Source organism: Protomyctophum parallelum, assembly GCF_964188405.1.
Source record: "Protomyctophum parallelum genome assembly, chromosome: 2".
NCBI classification, from domain to species: domain Eukaryota; kingdom Metazoa; phylum Chordata; class Actinopteri; order Myctophiformes; family Myctophidae; genus Protomyctophum; species Protomyctophum parallelum.
Genome location: NC_139699.1, coordinates 13920051 through 13926860, shown reverse-complemented (window position 1 = coordinate 13926860; position 6810 = coordinate 13920051).

Here is a 6810-nt window from a genome sequence, read left to right as displayed (position 1 = left end):
GCACTAAGCACTAAGAACGATTTAAAACAATTAGTTGAATTACCACTGCAGTGTTTCTCTCTACCCAGGACATTGAGAAAGCCATCCACACCCTCATATATCATTCCACTTGAATTATGTGTACAGTGGAATTAGTCTGTCTCTCTTTGTACCTGTCTGGTAGACAGATAGATGTGTGACTGTGTGCGTGCGTGCATGCGTGCGCGTGCGTGCGTGTGCGTGCGTTCTTACTGCGGTTGCTGTTGACTATATCCAAGCGGTCAGAGACCCCGAGGTCAGCGGCGGCCAGCTCATTAGACTCATCCTCGTCTCCGTTGTCTGATCCAAAACACACACACACACACACACACACACACACACACACACACACACACACACACACACACACACACATGCACACACACACACACACACACACACACACACACACACACACACACACACACACACACACACACACGCACACACGTTTATACAGGTATACTAGTATACACACATATCACTGTCAGATAACATAACAAAACTGGTAGGTTGTGAGCTTGTAGATCTGCTATTTTCACTAGTTTGGGTCACAGACTAAAAGGTTTAAAACTGTAATTGCTAGTTACTTCGTAGATTTGGATTATTATTACAAAACATACATCTTTCAACTTTGGCTAACCAAATTAGAAAATTAAAAAATAAATAATTGAATATATTTTTCACATTTGATAACTTGTGAAATGGGACATTCTGCATAATGAGTATACTTTTGGTATATTTCGATGCCAATAGTTTTGTACTTTTACTCAAGTAAACAAGTAAATACTCAAGATTACCAGACTTGGTAAGTGTGTCTTCATTGCAGTATTGATACTACTCAAGTAAAAAATGTGAGTAACTTTTTCCACCACTGACGATACCCATCCCAATAAATGTGTAATATATATATATATATATATATATATATATATATAAATGAAGAGAGAAGTTGATGAAATGACTCACCTTCCTGTAGGTTCAGTGTAGCAGTACAGCGTAGGAGAGAAAAACATGCAATTGTAAATTAATTACAAATAATGCATGTATGGATAATATAAACACTCAATACTCAATACTGCTGCACTCACATAATAACAAAATCCTTAATCTTATCTGGTCATTTTTAATTAGATGAAACGTTTCATTGGATTAATTGCGCTTTCCTTGTAATATTGCAATTTTAAGACAGAATAATTGGTGGTTTCATAGCAGTCGTGCAGATAATACTTCTAGCTGCAACTTATTGATTAAATAAGTTTAATAAATTACAACAATGGACTTTGTTTCATTGCTAAATGTTCTTTCATATGGTTCATGTTTGATTCAGTTTTACATAAAGTCTGCACAAGCCAGCTTTACAGGATACACATATTTAGATTATCTATTTTTAATACTAATTGTATACAATAAGAAAATGTTTCATATTGCCTTTATCTGCATGCAATGTCACTGTATGTACAATCATGTGTCAAACAAGCAAAAACAAAGTCAAAGTCAAAGTCGTACGATTAGTCACACACGTTACGGCAGTGAAATATGTTCTCCGCATTTGACCCATCTCTTGGAGCGGTGAGCCGCAGCGTGCACACGCTCTGGAATCATTAGTTGATTTGAAAGTTTTATAAATGCAAAGAAAAAGTGTATACATGAAAACTACATTTTGTGTCAGGATACCAACGTCATCCAATCAGGAGAGAGAACTCATACAGGATACCAACGTCATCCAATCAGGAGGAGAGAGAACTCATGCAGGATAAACCAGTGGTTCCCAAACCTTTTAGCCCATGACCCAAAACCCCGGGACCCAAACTAGTGAAAATAGCAGATCTACAAGCAAAGCGTTGTGATCTTGTAGATCTGCAATTTCCACAGGTGTGTGTGTGTGTGTGTGTGTGTGTGTGTGTGTGTGTGTGTGTGTGTGTGTGTGTGTGTGTGTGTGTGTGTGTGTGTGTGTGTGTCCTACCTCATCATCAGCCCAGCAGCAGCCAGCCAGAAGCAGTAGAACAAGAGCTGTGAACCTGAACACACACATGATGAAAAAACACACTGCAGCTCTCTGTCTGCTGTATATATACTGTACACACACACACACACACACACACACACACACACACACACACACACACACACACACACACACACACACACACACACACACAGAGAGAGAGAGAGAGAGAGAGAGAGAGAGAGAGAGAGAGAGAGAGGGCGAGAGAGAGAGGGCGAGAGAGCGAGAGAGAGAGGGCGAGAGTCAGAAGTACCCTCACTAAAAACGCTGGGACAACGCTCCACACGTCCCAAACTCTTCTCCCTTCTGGCTCCAAAACTGTGGAATGCACTTCCCATTGCAGTCAGAACTGCAGCATCACTCCCAATCTTCCGCCGTAGCCTGAAAACCCACCTTTTCAGACTCCATCATGGCCCATAGCACTTACCCTAACCCCTTAGATAGCATTTCTGTTGGCTTAGATAGCATTTGACACAGACTTATAGCATGTTATGTATAGACAGCACTATAATTGTATTGTATATAGTCATAGCACGCCATAGTACATATGTATAGCATAGTAGTAAATATGTATAGTTTATATGTATAGTGTATGTATAGTTTCATTATATAGATATTCCACTGTTACTTTCTTAGCTTACGCATGTTTCATGATAAATGCTTTTATGTGATGTATTCCCATGCTTTTGTTCTTGCTTAAATGTAAGTCGCTCTGGATTAAGAGCGTCTGCTAAATGCCTAAATAGTAAATTGTAGACAGACAGACAGACAGACAGACAGACAGACAGCCTGGGGAGGAGGTGTGAACCTATGCCACTGAGTTAGAAACATTAAATCATAATCGCATATATTTATAAACAGTCATAAACGTAGTCACAGAGCTGCGAAGCAATTAGTCTGCAGACCACAGTGTTGAAAACACATGCTAACACCGACAGACAGACAGACAGACAGACAGACAGACAGACAGACAGACAGACAGACAGACAGACAGACAGACGTTTCAGATCAAGACCCAAAAGAGAAAATAGGCTACCCGCATACACTAGTAAAAATAGCTCTCTTTGCGTTGCGTTGTATCTGATCCAAACATTGTACTTTTATTCCATTACATTTATTAGAAAACTTTAGTTACTAGTCTGCTAATTTCAAAAGATGTTTATGCATTTGACAACTTGAAATGGGACATTTCTGCAATCTGCACAATGAGTAGACCAATACTTTTAGTTTTGGTATACTTTATACATTTTGAATTCCATGAAGACATTTACTTAATAGTTTTGTAGTATTGATACTTTTTCCACCACTGGTAGGTGGAGTCTGAAGAGATTTTAGATTATGCTGACAAAAAAGTGGAAATTTTTATTGAAGCATTTAAGACTCGGCAGGCACAGGTAAAAGGACAACGGGTGCGCCCTTTTATACCGGAGAGATATGATATGATATTATGATATCTCTCACAGAACATCTCTCACAGAACAACCTGCTGGATCCCAACCAGTCCGGATTCAAGAAGGCCCACTCCACAGAAACTGCCCTGCTGGCAGTCACAGAAGCACTACATGCTGCCCAAGCTGCTTCCCACTCTGCAGTACTGATTCTCCTAGACCTATCAGCAGCATTTGACACAGTGAACCACCAGCTGCTCCTAGACACCCTAGCGGAGCTAGGCATCGGTGGAACGGCACTAAAGTGGTTATCCTCCTACCTCACCGACCGGACCTACCAGGTTTCCTGGAAAGGTCTGTTATCATCCCCCCGAACCCTCCAAACTGGGGTCCCACAGGGATCTGTACTTGGTCCCCTCCTTTTCTCACTGTACACTAAATCCCTTGGCACTATCATCTCTGCTCACAATATATCCTATCACTGCTACGCCGATGACACACAACTGTTCCTATCCTTCCCCCCCTCTACCACTCAGGTGGAAGAGCGCATCACTGCATGCCTGGCTGACATCTCACAGTGGATGTCCTCCAACCATCTCAAGCTGAACCCAGACAAGACTGAGCTTCTCTTCTTCCCAGCTAAGTCCTGCCCTATGCGGGAGCTAACTATTTCCGTAGACAACGCCCTGGTAACGTCTGTCCCAACAGCCAGGAATCTTGGTGTTGTCCTGGACAGTCAGCTCTCGTTCAAAGCTCACATCACAGCTGTCACTCGATCCTGCAGGTTCACACTCTATAACATACGACGAATTAGACCGTTCCTCACCCAGGAATCAGCCCAGCTCCTAATCCAGACAACAGTCTTGTCAAAACTCGACTACTGTAACTCCCTCCTTACTGGCCTACCAGCATGTGCACTTAAGCCTCTCCAGCTGATCCAAAATGCAGCAGCTCGCTTGGTCTTCAACCAGCCAAAATTCTCACATGTCTCCCCCCTGCTCCGCTCCCTCCACTGGCTCCCGGTCGCTGCCCGCACAGAATACAAAACTCTGATGCTGGCATTCAAAGCAACCAAAGGTATGGCTCCCCCATATCTTACAAGTATGATTGAACCCTACAAACCCTCCCGCGCACTCAGATCAGCCAACGCAGGGAAGCTGGAAGTACCCTCACTAAAAACGCCGGGACAACGCTCCACACGTCCCAAACTCTTCTCCCTTCTGGCTCCAAAACTGTGGAATGCACTTCCCATTGCAGTCAGAACTGCAGCATCGCTCCCAATCTTCCGCCGTAGCCTGAAAACCCACCTTTTCAGACTCCATCATGGCCCATAGCACTTACCCTACCCCCTTAGATAGCATTTATGTTGCCTTAGATAGCATTTGATACAGACTTATAGCATGTTATGTAGACAGCACTATAATTGTATTGTATTTAGTCATAGCACGCCATAGTACATATGTATAGCATAGTAGTAAATATGTATAGTTTATATGTATATATAGTATTATATGTATAGTGTATGTATAGTTTCATTATATGTATGTATAGTTTCATTATATAGATATTCCACTGTTACTTTCTTAGCTTACGCATGTTTCATGATAAATGCTTTTATGTGATGTATTCCCATGCTTTTGTTCTTGCTTAAATGTAAGTCGCTCTGGATTAAGAGCGTCTGCTAAATGCCTAAATTGTAAATTGTAAATATAGTACTTTATTGTCAGTTTGCACTGAAATTTGTTTTGCGACCCAGCGGCATTGTATGCAACACATATACACACATTTGACATAACACAGGACAAAAAAAAAGAAAATACAGTTACATACATAGAAACATAAGGGCAGAAAGCAATGTCCACAGCTCAGTCTAGTCCTGGCCAAAATCCTGATTTAGCCTTAGAGTCGACTGATGGACAAAAGACCTCTTCAGTCTGACCTTATTGTATGCTGGAACACCATATCTCCTTCCTGAAGGCAGCAACCTATACTCTCCATGCAAAACATGGCTAGTATTAGAGGTGATATTCCTTGCTATACTTAGGATGCTATTATCATACGTGGATGTATAGAGCCTCTGAAGTGGTTGTCCAACAATCTTTGAACAAATGTTTAGTTGTTGCAGCAGTTGTGATTTTAAGGCTACAAACAAACATCCATACCAGGTGGTACTACAGTACTGAAGAATTCAATTCAACCACCTTATTTACTCTGTGTTGGTGCAGTCCAGGTCACTGGAACTATCTAGAAGAGAATTTTAAGTTGTATCATCCGAGTACTTTAGAATGTACTGATCTGGTGTGTCGGTGCGACAATCAGACAGACATTCCTCAGTACAACAGCTGTCAGTATAAAGGGTGAAAAGTATACAGCTGAGCTTACACACCCCTGGGCGGCACCAACATTCGTAGTTAATGCTGTGGAGAGGGTTGTGTTCACTTTCAGCCTCTGTACTCTGTTAGCAAGAAAGGAAGCATACCAGTGAATTAAGTATGGATTCAGTTCCAACTGTACCATCTTTGACACTAGTATATCAGACTGTATTTAGTGTATTGTATTGGGGGCGACTGTGGCTCAGGAGGTAGAGCAGGTCATCCAATGATCCATGGGTCGGCGGTTCGAATCCCGGCTCCTCCTGTCTACATGTCGAAGTGTCCTTGGGCAAGACACTGAACCCCAAATTGCTCCCGATGTGCTGGTTGGTACCTTGCATGGCTTCCGCCGCAATCGGTGTATGAATGGGTGAATGTAATGCACAATCTATGTAAAGCGCCTTGGATAAAGGCGCTATATAAATGCACCATTTACCATTTACCATTTATTGAATGCTGAAGAAAAGTCTAAGAACGGCACCCTTGCATAATTCTTATTTGAGGTGTTTCGTAATTAAGTGGACCAGTGTGACAACCACATCCTCTGTGCCGCAACCCTTTTTCTAAGCAAACTGACAGGGGTAAAATTTGTCTTTGGTTATACTAGCAAGATGTTGTAAAAATATTGTTTCAAGTGATTTCATAATCACTGAAGGGAGAGCTATGGGTCTATAATCCTTATGTTCTTTTGGACATTGGATTTTGGGTAGAGGCTTTATGTGTGAGGTTTTCCAAGACAGAGGAATTGTGTGTGTGTCTACAGAGGTTTGAAATATTGGTTGCCACACTGGAGCCAACTCAGATGCAAAATTAGGAGAATTAGGAGAAAAGCACTGCACTCATCCGGCCCATTGGCTTTCCTCGTGTTAGTACACTTTCCTGACATCCTCCTCTGTGATGATGGTTCTGTCTGAGGGGGCAGGTGTTACAGCCTTAGGTATATCAGTGCACTTATAAGAATTGTCCAATAATTCAAATCTGGCAAAGAAAGTGTTTAGGTCGTCAGCAAGGCCAGGTTCATTGT